The sequence below is a fragment of the Pseudophryne corroboree genome, chromosome 5 (assembly GCF_028390025.1).
Source record: "Pseudophryne corroboree isolate aPseCor3 chromosome 5, aPseCor3.hap2, whole genome shotgun sequence".
NCBI classification, from domain to species: Eukaryota; Metazoa; Chordata; class Amphibia; order Anura; family Myobatrachidae; genus Pseudophryne; species Pseudophryne corroboree.
In genome coordinates, this window is record NC_086448.1 from 251,473,495 (window position 1) to 251,488,488 (window position 14,994).

At 42.4% G+C, this 14,994-nt stretch overlaps 1 pseudogene; it reads right to left on the minus strand.

Moving 5' to 3' along the window:
- Positions 1-13,753: 13,753 nt before the first annotated feature.
- Positions 13,754-13,872, minus strand: LOC134931445 (5S ribosomal RNA; annotated as a pseudogene).
- Between the last annotated feature and the right edge of the window lie 1,122 nt (positions 13,873-14,994).

Here is a 14,994-nt window from a genome sequence, read left to right on the forward strand (position 1 = left end):
GGGATCCCTGGGTCATAGATCTTATTTCCCAAGGCTACAGACTGGAGTTCCAAGAGCTCCCACCTCACAGATTCTTCAAATCAGGCTTACCAGCTTCACAAGAGGCAAGTATAACTTGTCTATACCCCATGGTACTAAATGGAACCCCAGTATCCTCTATGGCCATCCAAAAACTGGTACAGACTCAAGTCATTGTTCCAGTTCCATCTCATCTGCACAACAAGGGGAACTATTGCAACTTGTTTGTAGTACCAAAGCAGAACGGTTCGGTATGACCGATTCTGAACCTCAAGTCCTTGTACCCATTCTTAAGAGTGTTCAAGATCAAGATGGAGTCTCTGAGAGTGGTGATCTCAGGTCTGGAGAAAGGGGAATTCCTTGTGTCTCTGGATATCAAGGATGCGTACCTTCACATTTCCGATCTGGCTGCCTCATCAGGCTTATCTACAGTTTGCACTGCAGGACTGTCACTACCAGTTCCAGGCCCTGTCATTTGGTCTCTCCACGGCACTAAGGGTGTTCACCAAAGTAATTACAGAGATGATGTTTATACTCCGCAAGCAGGGAGTGAACATAATTCCATACCTGACGATCTTCTGATAAAGGCGCCGCCCAGGGAGAGGTTGCTGGACAGCATTGGTCTCTCAACCAAACTTCTCCAGGATCACGGGTGGATTCTGAACCTTCCGAAATCTCACCTAGATCCAACACGGAGGCTCCCATTCCTGGGAATGATACTGGACATGGAGTCGCAGAAAGTGTTATTTTCTGTGGGAAAAGGCATTGGTCATCCAGTCGATGGTTCGGGATGTCCTGAAGCCAGCCTGGATATCGGTGCATCTATGCATTCGCCTTCTGGGGAAAATGGTGGTCTCTTACGAGGCGCTTCAATACGGAAGGTTTCACGCAAGACCCTTCCAGCTCGATCTGTTGGACAAATGGTCCGGATTGAATCTTCACATGCACCAGAGGATCCGTCTGTCGCCAAAAGCCAGGATATCCCTTCTGTGGTGGCTACAGATTTCTCATCTCATCAAAGGTCAGAGGTTCGGAATTCAGAACTGGATCCTGTTAACGATGGATGCAAGCCTCAGAGGTTGGGGAGCAGTCACCCAGAGGGTACAGTGGTGTCTGCGTTTCACATCAACCAACCTATTGTGGTTCTGGTTATCACCAACACTTCCACTTCTTCAAAGTCTTTGGATGTTGTGAGGGCTTTGAAGGTATACGTAAAAAGGACAGCTCGTTACAGGAAATCCGACTCGCAGTTCGTTCTATATGATCCCAAGAAAATAGGGTGTCCTGCTTCAAAGCAGACAATTGCACGCTGGATCAGGCTCACTATCCAGCATGCTTATTCTATGGCAGGTTTGCCGGTTCCAAAATCTGTACAGGCCCACTCTACTAGATTGGTGGGTTCTTCCTGGGCGGCTGCTTGTCTTGGCTTTACAGCTCTGCTGAGCGGCTACTTGGTCTGGTTCGAACACATTTGCTAAGTTCTACAAGTTCGATACTTTGTCCTCTGAGGACCTTCAGTTTGGTCTTTCAGTTCTGCAGGAACCTCAGCATTCTCCCACCCAGTTTGGGAGCTTTGGTACATTCCCTGGTACTAAATGGAACCCCAGTATCCTCTTTGAAATAAGAGAAAATATGATTTTAATTACCTACCGGTAAATCTATTTCTCGTAGTCCATAGAGGATACTGGGCGCCCGCCTGGTGCTTCATTCTTCCTGCACTGTTACTTGGTTAAGTATTGTTGGTTCAGCTGTTGCTGTTCCTGTTTAAAGTTGGGTTAGCATAGCTTTCCTCTGTTTTGTGTGTGCTGGTTCGGAATCTTACCACTAACTTTATCTATCCTTCTATCAAAGTATGTCCATCTCCACGGGCACAGTTTCCTAGACAGAGTCTGGTAGGAGGGGCGTAGAGGGAGGAGCCAGCCCACACTATCAAATTCTTAAAGTGCCCATGGCTCCTAGTGGACCTGTCTATACCCCATGGTACTAAATGGAACCCCAGTATCCTCTATGGCCTACGAGAAAAGGATTTACTGGTAGGTAATTAAAATCCTATTTTTTTTGTGGGTGGCTATCTTTCAGAATTATTATTAGACTGAAATATTTAATTCCAAGAGATCATTTAATTATGAAAAAAATCCAATAAGGTAAAACCATATTAGTATGCCTTGTCAAATTAAAGTAAGCATGTTGACTACATTTTATTCTTGCATTTTAAAAATGTCAGCTATTTATTCATGTTTTTTGAATGTTTAAAATATCTCCTTCCTAATATCTACTACCTGTTTGTAAAAATTGCCTAAAACTTACTCATTTCTATTTTGGGACAATTAAAAGCAATAAATTATTATTGTGAAATGGCAATAAATAAAATAAATACTATAGTAATGAAACATAAATAAGATTATTTAAATTAACAGCCTGGAGCTTAAAACACAAAGATTCTAAAGGAACGGTCTATTTTACTTTTCTCAAGTCATGCTAGTGAATGCTGGCATGAAAATTACCAAGTTATTGTCTTCATTAGAAGTTCAGTTTTAGCTAATGATCAGAGTAGAAAAAGACAAAGCTCATCTTCCAAGACAACAATGCTGTAACGTTGCTCACAATATAATTATGTAATGTTCCTTTTCACACCAAGGAATCTATTTTATGTCTAAACATTTTCCAAATAATAAAACTTGTTTTTGAAATTTTGAATCTAGTAAACTTATCACTTGCTTATAAAGACTGTTTATGCAGCAGAGCAATCAATATACTATGAGGCCAATTTATGAAAGGCAGAAAAGGCTTTATCAAATCAAAGTGCTATCATCGTCCTATTGCTGGTAGTAGTCCCAACCTGAGAACGGGTTAGCTGGCACAAGCATGGGTTAACCTAATTAAGAAGGACATGTACAGTACAGCTGAATTCCTCTTATATATCTACATGATCACTATCTCAGGATGACTGCAATGTATATTAATAAAAGTGCTTTATTTATATATATATATATATATATATATATATACATACATACATACAGTATATATATATATATATATATATATATATATATAAAAATAACTTTTTTAGATAAAAATATCAGCATCTTTTAATTGTTATTTATTTATTTATTTATTTATTTATTAACCGGAACTATAATCCCAGGTCAGTTTTTCCAGTACCACCATGCCTCTGTCAATTGTAAAGGCTAGGTCACCATGAGAGAACAACTTAAATAAAGTATGGGCACTATAAATCAAAATGCATGGTAAAACAAGATGCAAAATGCATGGCAAATGAATAAATAAATATATATATATATATACTGGGTGATTCAAAAGTCACAGTACACCCTTTTGTTTCAAAAACTGTGCAGGAAATTAGAAAACTGAATACTCCAGTAAGGTATGGGTGAGGTGGGCTATCTTTTAGGGTATGTACCGAACATGGGCACCATCTTGAAATCGTTCATCTTGAATCTAAGTTTTTTCAAATGGAAAGGGGATCGTGTAACATGCCAAACAACATCAGAATTTGCTGAAAAGTTTATTGCTGCAAACAGATTTGAAATAGCAGTTATGTTGAGGTTGTCTCGTCAGTAGCACTATTTGGATGACCACTCTGTGACTTGTCAGCCACAGTCCCAGTTTCTCGGCATTTGGAAATTAGGCACCTGTCTGTGTTATGTGAATTTGGCTGTCTTTCTGAGTGCCGGTTCTTAAAATCTGCAGCTATGACACAGAAACTTTGTTCTCCAGATGCACAGTTTTTGAAACAAAAGGGTGTACTGCGACTTTTGAATCATCCTGAGCAGGCATGTGCTGCACTCAAGGCTTCCTTGCAGAGAAAAAATTAAACAACAGGACCACCACAGTCTTTCAACGTTTCAATATGTAATCAGATTTTCTTCAGGATACAAAAAGCAAATAAACAATATCTAACCTTATATCCCTGTGCCTTTCACCATGTGCAGCAGTGTGCGGTGCGGGAGCAATCCCCTGGCTGATGAAGTGTAATACCCTGGAACTGTAAGCACAAATCAACTGTGGCACTACAGGTGCCAGCATGACTTTATTAAAAGTAAAATGTTTGCTGGAGTTGCATAGCACTGAGCCAGCAGCCTACAGTTTGCAGCACAGAAGGAGTTAACAGCCCAGCTCACAGCAATACAGATCAGCCTGCAAAATGCAAAGGGCATGACTCACCCATTTGCATTTCAGAGCGGGAAACTCAGAGCGGGAAACTCAGAGCGGGAGATCCCAGATGGAATGTGTCCCTGGGAATGCAAGGTTATAAAAAGGCTGTCCTGCAGGGGAGAGTGAGCAGAGAGCCGACAGACAGTGAGCAGACAGTGGAGAGACAGTGAGGAGAAGCACGTGTATTAGTTAGCAGAAGTGTGGTGGATTAGCCAGAAAGATGTAGCCCCAGTGAGGGCTCCCCACATGTTTTGGTGGGGAGAGATGCCAGCCACAGCAAGGCACCAGACCTGACAGAAGTAGACACCGCAGTGTGAGAGCAGCAGTATTCAGTATCCAGTGAAAGGGTGATGCCAGGAGAAAAGTGTGCTAAAGGTGTGAGTCTCGAGAGGTATCTGGGTGAAGTGGTCGGAAAGCCACGCGGCGTGATTAGAAGCCCCCCATGGAAAAGAATCCTCGCTATGTAAAAGATAGAGAGACGGTAACCTGATGTGTGTAGCACTACTGGTCACAGAATGCCCTGGTACGTACTGATGTTCGCCATATATATATGCCGCTGCGACTATGTGATGCGCTGGAGGAGGTGCCCTGATATGTGATCCACTGTAACCGTTATGCTTTGTGCTGGAGGAGTGTTCACAAGTTATCCCTGCAATATCCCTGTTTAATGTTAAAAATAAACTTTATGCTGTATTCTGAGATGGCCTGGCGCCCAATTCTTTATGCGCTGCACCGACACCTGTAGTCCACTCCCACAATGCACCTGTAATTAAACACCTGATTATTCAGGGGACCCTCTGGTATCTGTGCCTGAACCCATGACTAGCCGGGGCAGAGTAAGTGTGATGCACTATACACAGTGACTGTAGTTTTTGCATACCTAGTACCAGTGGGGTTTTACAGAAGTATTCGCACTTCAGTGTGACACGCGTCCCTCAGCCTGTGTGTTTACATTACCATGAAACCATGACAGAGGGAGCTGCAGAGATGTAAATAAAACAAAACAAGATGACTACATGCATAAAAGATCACTCATATGTAATATAACTTCCTGAGCACTAGCCAATTTGAATACTACATGCAAAAAATGTGATCTATGCAGCGTATAAGGCAATACACAGGTCTATCATTACACTGCCTACATGGGCCAATTATGCTGTCAATAGTTATAAAACTGACAACAGTATATCTTACACTGAGATGTGTTAAAATGACTACAGGTAACTACCTGGAAAACATTATTGTGCTAAAAAATAAAGCTATAGGTCTATACTGATGGGTCTAAAACTGCTTTATAATCCCATATAATCTCCTAATAGGAATGCATTAAATTAGGCAGCTGCACAACGTAACCAATGTTTAATAAGAATTAACCATAGGCACCATACAGCAGGCAGATATGCAGTATTAGTGTTTGATTCTGAAAATTTTAATCAATGGGTGCCAACTGATTTGGAAGATGTATTGAGTGCTGAGTCTCAGCATCTGTGGTATGGCACCATATGTACTATTATCTAGCACTGTCTTTACACAGTAAACCACAATAAACCACCAGCTGAGCTACAGTTTTGTGCCACGAATTGGACTGGTTTGTGGCTCAGCACACATTGCACTGTGTGATTGTCTACTGATAGACAGCTATGGATTTGGACACTGGGGCCTCTGTCTCTCAAGATGTGGCAGGGTGCCACAATTTAATTATACCAGCTGGAGAAACATTTAGTTTTACCCCGGAGCAAATAGAGGGCATTCTGCTTACTGAAACTGTGTCAGGCCATGACACTAAGCAGAGTATGGAAGATGTGTTTTTTCAAATGTTTAAATTCAGACATCGAGAGATCGACTACCTCTTACATGCGTCATCTCTCTCGGATTATTACAGGGAGAGAAATATTCCACGTGGATTTAGATCAAAAAATGTACCTACAATCGTCAGGAATAATCCTGACTTTGTACACAAGTGGGTAGGCATCCTGAAATGGTGCGTGTTGGACCTCATGGTCCTGGTAATTGAGGAGGCCCAGCGTGAGCTGGAACTAAAGCGTACTAAGATCAGTGTGTTAAAAAAGGATGCAAAGAAAATCCTTGACGATTCTGTGAATGCTGGTTGGTTGTTGAAACTGGAACAGAATTGTGATCAACATAAGAAATATTTACTTAAATTCAAATGGAACAAAAAGTATACTGTTGATAATGATTATGAAGAAAACAAGGTATATAGGTGGTTGTCTGGCGGTGACAGCGTTAATCGTAGTTCTGCAAGAGAGTGCTGACGTAGACCTTGGCAAGCACGGTCATCTAGAAGTCGCAATCGTCCTGGTACCTCAAATAGCAATAGTGAAAGCGATTCTGTTATCTCTGAGTCTGATGACCCTACTACATCAGTGAGTGTCCCTTTATGGCACCCACCCAGGGCTGTTTCTAGCCAATTTGTCTCCCAGTGTGAGATTTCAAAATGCGCCCCCCATGACATAAAAAAAATGTGCCCCCCCTTAGATAAAAAAATAACCTTGTGCGCGTGCTCCCATCAAGGGGCCGTGGCCTCATCTGAAAAGACTACCTCACACCCCAGTACTTGACCCTGCACCAACAGATCACACCCACCATAGGTTAAAAAAAATTCTACCATATAAAGCCCCACACACTAATGCCCCCTGCACCATATTATGCCACACACCGCAATGCCCTTGATACATTAAATCCCCACATTATGGCAGGCAAAGTCCCCATTTTACACATCACGGCAAGCAAGAGTCCCCTTTTTACACATTACGGCAGGCAAGAATCCCCATTTAATACACTACAGCATGCAAGAGTCCCCATTTTATACATTATGGCAGGCAAGAGCCCCCTTTTTACACATTACGGCAGGCAAGTGTCCCCTTTTTACACATTATGGCAGGCAAGAGTCCCCATTTTATACATTACGGCAGTCACATGATCCCATTTTACACATTTGGCAGGCAAGTGTCCCCTTTTTACACATTATGGCAGGCAAGTGTCCCCTTTTTACACATTATGGCAGGCAGTGTCCCCATTTTACAGACAGAAAGAAAGAAAGACAAGAGAATACTTACAAAGGTGATTCCCGCTCTTCGGGCCGCCTCACCAGTCGCTCCTCGCTCTGGCCGCCTCTCCCTCTTTGTAGATTGGCTCCCCCTCCTCCTCAGTACTCTGCTCGGCGGGCGGAGTTTCGTGGGATGACGCAGTTATGTTGTGATGTCACGACGCAACCGCGTCATTCCACGAAACTCCGCCCCCAAGCTGGGTACTCCAGGAGAGGGAGGAGGGGGATGCCAGGGAGCCATAGTCAGTGCCGTGGTGGGCGCCCCGTGCGATTGCACAGCTCGCCCGCCCCCAAGAAACGGCCCTGCACCCACCAGAGTCCTCAACACTAGTAAAAGATTTGCCACCCATAGGGGTGGGCAAAACAAGAGGTGCAAAGAACAAGCGGTAATTTTTAATATATCACAGAGGGTGCTTACTCCGACCGATATTGGTGTGCTGCAAAAAGGACTATCATTTGTGCCTACGAATTTATATGATGAGTTTGAGTGGAAACGTGATCTTCATAAGTTTGCACGTAAATTGTGGCTGAAAGAACATTTTCAAAACAAAGCTGCCAGTGCGGAAGTTTTGGTTGTGGAGAAGTTTATTCAATTATGTTCGAGTTCGACATACGATCCACAGTCGACTAATCCCTCACTATGAATATTTAACAGTTTGCTAGATGACTCGGTCACCAGATTTACTATGGCTAAAGGCAGAATACAAAAGAATTTCTCCAAAGCTGAAGCATCTGCCATTAAGACTCTGGCTCAGTATGAGGACATCATTATTAGGCCCGCCGATAAGGGCGGGGCCATTGTGGTTCAGAATCTCAGTGACTATCGCATGGAAATCGAGCGACAATTATCAGAAGTTGAAGTCTATAAGAGACTACCTGGTAATCTCACCAAGAAGTATCAACAAGATCTTAGAGGGATATTGGATGCTGCTGTGATGGATGGGTGTATTTCAACAGCCCTGTTTAAAGCTTTATTAAGGGATTTTCCAAAAGTACCTGTTCTTTATACGCTGCCAAAACTACACAAAGACAGTGTGAAACCGCCAGGGCGTCCGATAATCGCAGCATGCGATTAATTATATCTGCCGATTGCCCAATTGCTTGATACATTCTTCAGCCATTGTGTTTACAAGGTTCAATCCTTAAGGATACTACAAGTTTTCTAAAACTGCTAGGAGATGTGGAGGCTGTACCTGAAGGGACACTTATGTGTTGTCTGGATGTGTGCAGCCTGTACACCTCTATTCCCCATACTGAGGGCTTGATGGCTATGAGAAGCTTTTTGAGTAAATATTTGAACGTATCTGTGTTTGATCATGATCTGTTCATGCAGTTTCTTGAACTGACATTGGTTTGCAATTATTTTTTATATGACCGTCAGTAATTCCTGCAGTTACGGGGATGTGCTATGGGGTTGGTGGTAGCCCCCTCATATGCGTATGTATATATGTTTGGTATTGAAGAGAGACTGTTCCTTGATAGACCTGGGGTCAGTCAATTTGTCAAGGTGTACACACGGTAAATAGATGACATTTTTCCATTTTGTATTGCTTTTTTATTTACATATTTTGTAGCAGATTTCTTATTTTCGTTTTCACAGCTCCCAGTTACACGCATGTGAGCATACCTGTATGTCCTAGTTACATGCATGTAAGCTTACCTGTGTGCCTTGTTTATTTTATTCATAATTTATTTTTAAGTAAAGCACCCCCTTAGATGTTTTAGCAGCCCCTTGTGAGCCCATACAGCAGCCCCAGATCTGTCAAGTTGAGTTCGGGTGGGTTCGGTACAGTACTAAGCAGGACTGTGCAGTGATTTTTATTCAGCCCCTGCCCTAGTGGAGCTTACCACTCTAGTTGAAACTCATTTCATATTACAAGTAGGACTGGGAGGAAGCAATGCTAACCTCTGTGCCACCAGCATGCCTTTGCATGGCAAGCCAGACACCTTCCTGGCTGTAAGCCACCATGATACACCATACTGGGCCCTTTTGTTCTGCCATGCAATGGAAAGCTGATGTCACTGAAACTCTGTTCTTCTTACACCACAAGGTCTTGCAATAACCCTATGCAGCCCTTACATTGTACAATTATTAAGGAGAACACATTTACAAAAAAAGGACAATAACCCTGTACAACAAATGCGCATCTTGTAAATAATCCCAAAATGTGGAATATTAATAAATCAAAATTAAGGTTGACTAATTGGAGCCATTGATTTGAGTCCCTAACATTAAATAATTGAGAAGAACCTCTCTCTAATTCTGGGTACACAATGCACACTAGAAGATATATCTACTAGAGATGAGCGGGTTCAGACAGGCACCCCCGGAATTATATGGCAGACATATAGACATAGGTGTGTTTGGAAAATCTAGTTTTCTCTGGCAGTTGCCAGAGAAAATGAAGTAGGAGATGTTGCCATGTCACGTTCCACTGGATTAGGATTCCTTCTCTTCTGAGTCTGACTGACTTTGGCCACAAAGTGGTCTCTCCCAACTTTATTGGAAAACACTTCGTCAAACTTGGAATTTCCATTTCCACCTTTGTGGCTATGCAGTATGTTTTCACAAATCGGGTTGTGATGTTGAAGCTTGTTTCATATTCTGTTCTAGACTTTAGTTTAAACTTTAAACCTACGATCAAAGACAGCAGCACCCGTGGAATTATACGGTAGCGCCTCTGGATTTATACAGTAGATAGGCAGCACCCCTATATTTTTACAGCATACAGGATAGGACCACAGCGTTCCTTTATTTTTACAGCACCCAACAGGGCCACAGCATTCCTTTAATTTTACAGCACCCCAATATTTTACAGGGCAGGGCTACAGCATTCCTTTATTTTTACAGCACCCCTGTATTTTTACAACATACAGGAAAGGGCCATAGCGTTCCTTTATTTTTACAGCACCCCTATATTTTTACAACATACAGGACAGGGCCTCAGTGTTTCTTTATTTTTACAGCGCCCCTATATTTTTACAGCATACAGGACAGGGCCACAGCATTCCTTTATTTTTTCAGCGCCTGACAGGGCCACAGTGTTCCTTTATTTAGACAGCACCCCTATATTTTTACAGTATACAGGACAGGGCCACAGCGTACCTTTATTTGTACAGCACCCAACAGGGCCATAGTGTTCCTTTATTTTTACAGCACACAGGACAGTGCCCCTTTATTTTTACAGCACGCAAGACAGCGACCCTAACAGTACGGGACAGCACCCCTTTACAGCACAGAACAGCAGCACTCCTGTACAGCACCCCTAACAGCACAGGATACCACCCCAGTACAGCAAGGGAGAGCACCCCTGTACAGCACCCCAAACAGCACAGGATACACCAGGACAGCACCTCTGTACAGCACCCCTAACAGCACAGGACACCACAGGACAGCACCTCTAACAGCACACAGAACAGCACCACCAAAGAGCACACACTGACCCCACCCAACGCCACCACCCACAGAGAGACAGATGTCTGTCTCCCTCACTCTCCAAGTTCAGAGTGAAAATCCAATACCCATGAGAATCCGACAGCGAGATGATTACATTTGCCTCGTTTCGGAATCCGAATCGGGCAGGAAGTCCTGAGCCAGACTCGGATCCTGAAGTCCGGGGGGGTTCAGATCTCAGAGATTCGAACCCACTCATCCCTAGTTTCTCTGCCTCTCCCAGTGGCAGGTTCTTCAGAAGGAATATGGTCTGTCACATCATTTAAAGTACACAGATACAGCTGATTCCACTTTACTGTTGTCAGTGACACCAGATACACCTGATTTCTGGGCTACTGTTGTCAGTGACACCAGTGACACCGATGGGCTTGTGATTTGTTCCATTGGGAGGGGAGTTGGATATCTCAAGTTGCGTAGAATTGGAGGACATAAGCTCCTGATCTAGGCCTGATGTGTTGTGATTGATGAGTTTAGTTGTTGCTGAGAGTAGGGCCATTCATTCTTTCTTTCACCACCATACAGATGTAGCCACGCTTATCCAGCCTGCAGCTTGGCATATTCGCAGCAATACAGACGGTGCAAGTATGCCCGTGTCTAGGATGCACGCATGCATGTATCTATGTGCACCAATAGGAAAACATGGGCAGCATATTAAGCCACAGCTAGGTGTATTTAGTTGCACACATGCCTAGGCGTCGCACGTGTGCCCATGTGACTGAGCCGCAGAATGGATGAGCATGGCTACATCTATAGTTTTACATTTTCAGTCAATTCATTTAAATGAATAAATAATTTATATTCTTCTGTGTCATTGTGTTAGATAAGTTACAGTATGTTTATTAACAGGGAAGTATGGTTGACATCAGCAGATAACAAGTTTAATGAAATGAAACATATTTTAGTCTAACTGTAAAATTAAAACACAAACTGAATGACAGCAAAGTAAATAATTACAGCAATTTAATCTATCACCCTGACAAGAGCATTTGTTTTTGGTCTCTCAGTTCAGTTTGAGCAATGAGTTTACAATTCTTTAAAAGAAAGATGCATTTGTTGCTTTAATATTGTGAGATTCAATGACACTATTAAGTTTTCTACACTTTCACAAGCAGGCTCTAGTATGTAATTTGTGGCATCTTCTTTACCTAACATATGCAAGGATGTAGAAACAGCATGGCAGCTGAAACATTTATGCCTAACACCCATCTCTAAACTAAATATGCCTCCAGTAAAGCTCTTTTTTACCACCCTGCAACCAAACAATTGCTTTTGTTGCTTCACTTTTGAAGGTTGATGAACAACACATGTAATTCTCTAAGTTCCACGTAACCTCTTAAGGGATGCTGGCACATATGTGTCTTTTACTGAATGGTTATTTTTAATTGCAAACCTTTTTGAAGTTTGAATATATATTTATAACTAAATTGGTCAAAAACAAGGATTGTTACTGCACCACATGTGATAAAAACAAATATGTTGTGTGATAGCTGGCTTATAACACACTCCCCTACATTGCTAGTGGGGCGTCAGCTGTTTCCCTCAAATGGATACAGGGGTGGTAAATCCCTGAGATTAATGTAAGACAAAGGAGGGGATGAGGGATAAATAGCGACCAAGGTGTCAATAAAATGGGTTGCCAGTTAAAATATTAAAAAGTATTTATTAAATTAGCATAAAAAAAAACACATAAAAAAATGGGGACAACAATATATACACACAACTGAACTAAAAGCACTTAAATGAATATATGCACTTAAAAAATAATATAGAATTTTTCCTTATCTTAGAATGAGGTAGGTACAGGTCACCCAACGCGTTTCGTCTGATGAGACTTCTTCAAGGGGTATGGACAGAATGAGACAGTACATGCTTTTATAGCCAAGGTTGTCAGTGGGAGGGCCATAACATCACATATAGTCATGTGATGCAATTACATATTAAATCCTATAAGGCTGTTTATATATATATAAAGCACTGCTTAACATGTTATTCTGGACTTAGTATAAGTAAAAAACGAGTAGATGTACACTTAAAAAACGGATGAAACACACTGAAAAACGGCTCTGGATTGATACAGGCTGAACTTCCGCCACACTTCCGGTGGCGGCGGACCCGACACGTCACTTCCGCCCCACTTCCGGTGCTTATTGCTCGTGCGCCCGCGGCGATTCCATGTTCTTATCCAGTTCTCACTGTCAGTGGCTGTAGTTCACAGAGGGAAGGAGCCAGTCTTAGTTAAGTCCCAAAGGTGGAAGCCATTTTGGGTGTACTTGTGTCCATAGATCTCCTGGTAGCGGCGGCCATTTTCTAGTAGTTCATCTGACAATAGCACTTGTCAGATGCCCCGGTATCCATGGTGATAATTAAACATAGAATAAGAGAGAATAGGAGTATCAGGAGCATGTCATTGTTTTGTAAACACCTAGTTTTAACATTATTTAAGAGAACATAGCTAAACAGGATTGAAAATAAAATAAAAAAAAAGCTGTATATTTGTAAATGCTTATGATTGCGGACATCATTATGGGAATGTTATTTGCGGACATCATGGGAATATGATGTAGAGGTCATGCTTGGTATATAATTTAGTACCACATAGCTTGTTAGTGCGGACATCATTATGGGAATGTTATTGCGGACATCATTATGGGAATTACTATTGCGGACACCATTATGGGAATATTATGGTATTGGTCAGTGTAGTACCACAAAGTGGAGAATTTAACGGCTCATGCACATATGCAAATAAATAAGACCATTATATACATTAAGATTGATAAATATATAAAAGTTTGGCGTGAGTGGAATAAATATATAAAAGTTTGGCGTGAGTGGAATTAAATTGCCTCAAGGGGGGTGTTCATTAAAATACCGTGCCTATGTATAAGTTAAATCCCTTATGGGTATAGGGGATGGTACATACAGTGAAATGGTGCACATTATAAAAGTGAAATAATAATGTGCATACAATGTGACTCAGTGGGTCCGTATGTGCATGGAGTGTGTTCCACTCTCAGGCCCCTGTTCAGATTCGTTCTATACAGTACCTGATCTTCCCAGGTGGTCCCCCCTACTGGTACTGATCAGGCCCAACGCTGCTTGGCTTCCAAGATCGAATGTGTTTGGGCATTTCCAGCGTGGTTTGACTGTAGCGACGTTGTGCCTTCTTGGTCATCACTCCAAAAATATAAAAAAATATATAAAAAGGACCCACTATGTGTATGGGTGTTCACGAAAGCAAAGTGATAATATGGATATGTGGTAGTAAGGTGCTGGTAGGGAAACGGAAGGGAAGGGGGTGGAGGGGGCTGGGGGGGAGGAGGTGGGCAGGGGGAGGGAGGGGATGGGGGGTGGGGTGGGGGGTGGTGGTGGTGGGGGGAGCAGTGGGAGGGGAATACAGGTTTAATGACAAGGATGAGCCGTAAAATAATTTTAGTACCGTGTCATAAAAAGGGAGCGATCTCGTAGTTGTCGTTGAATCCTTTCGGCTGTAATGTCTGTAATTGGAATATCCAATACATCTCACGACATGACAATTTGTTGGCGAGATCCCATCCTCTATCTCCTAGTTTCACCAGTTCAATGGCCTTGAAAGTCAAGGCTTCCGGATTTGAGTTATGCGTAGACATGAAATGTTTGGAGACAGCATGGCTCCCCACTTTGTTCCTGATGGTTCTCACATGTTCCTGTATCCTCATCTTCAGAGGTCTTTTCGTTTTCCCAATGTATTGTTTGCCGCAATCGCACTCCAGGAGGTATATGACCGATTGGGTGTTGCAGTTCATGTAATCCTTGATTTTACAGTATATTCCTTTTTCTTTTCCATATCTGTAAAGGACTTCCTGTTGGGGTGTAAGTATCTGCAGACATTGCATCGCCCACATTTGTAGGAACCTACACATTTAGGTCATGTCTGGTCCTTCTCTTGATTATTCCTCAGAATGCTCGGGGCTAAGAGATCTTTCAGGTTCTGTGATTTCTTAAAAATTATTTCTGGGCGAGGAGGGAGAATTTCTGTAAGGATGGGATCCATGAGTAAAATCCTCCAATGATTTCTGAATGATTCCCGGATGGATTTCTCATGTCGGTTAAAAGTTGTTATAAATGCTGTAGATTCTTTTGGTTTTTCCCTTGTTCTGTATTCCAGCAGCTTTAGTCTTTCAACTTCATTTGTTCTGGTGATGGCTTCTCTCAGGATGGAATCTGGGTATTCCTTCTGTTTGAATCTGTCCTTATACATCTCAAGCTGTAGCTGGCAGTCCTCCGGTTTGCTGCA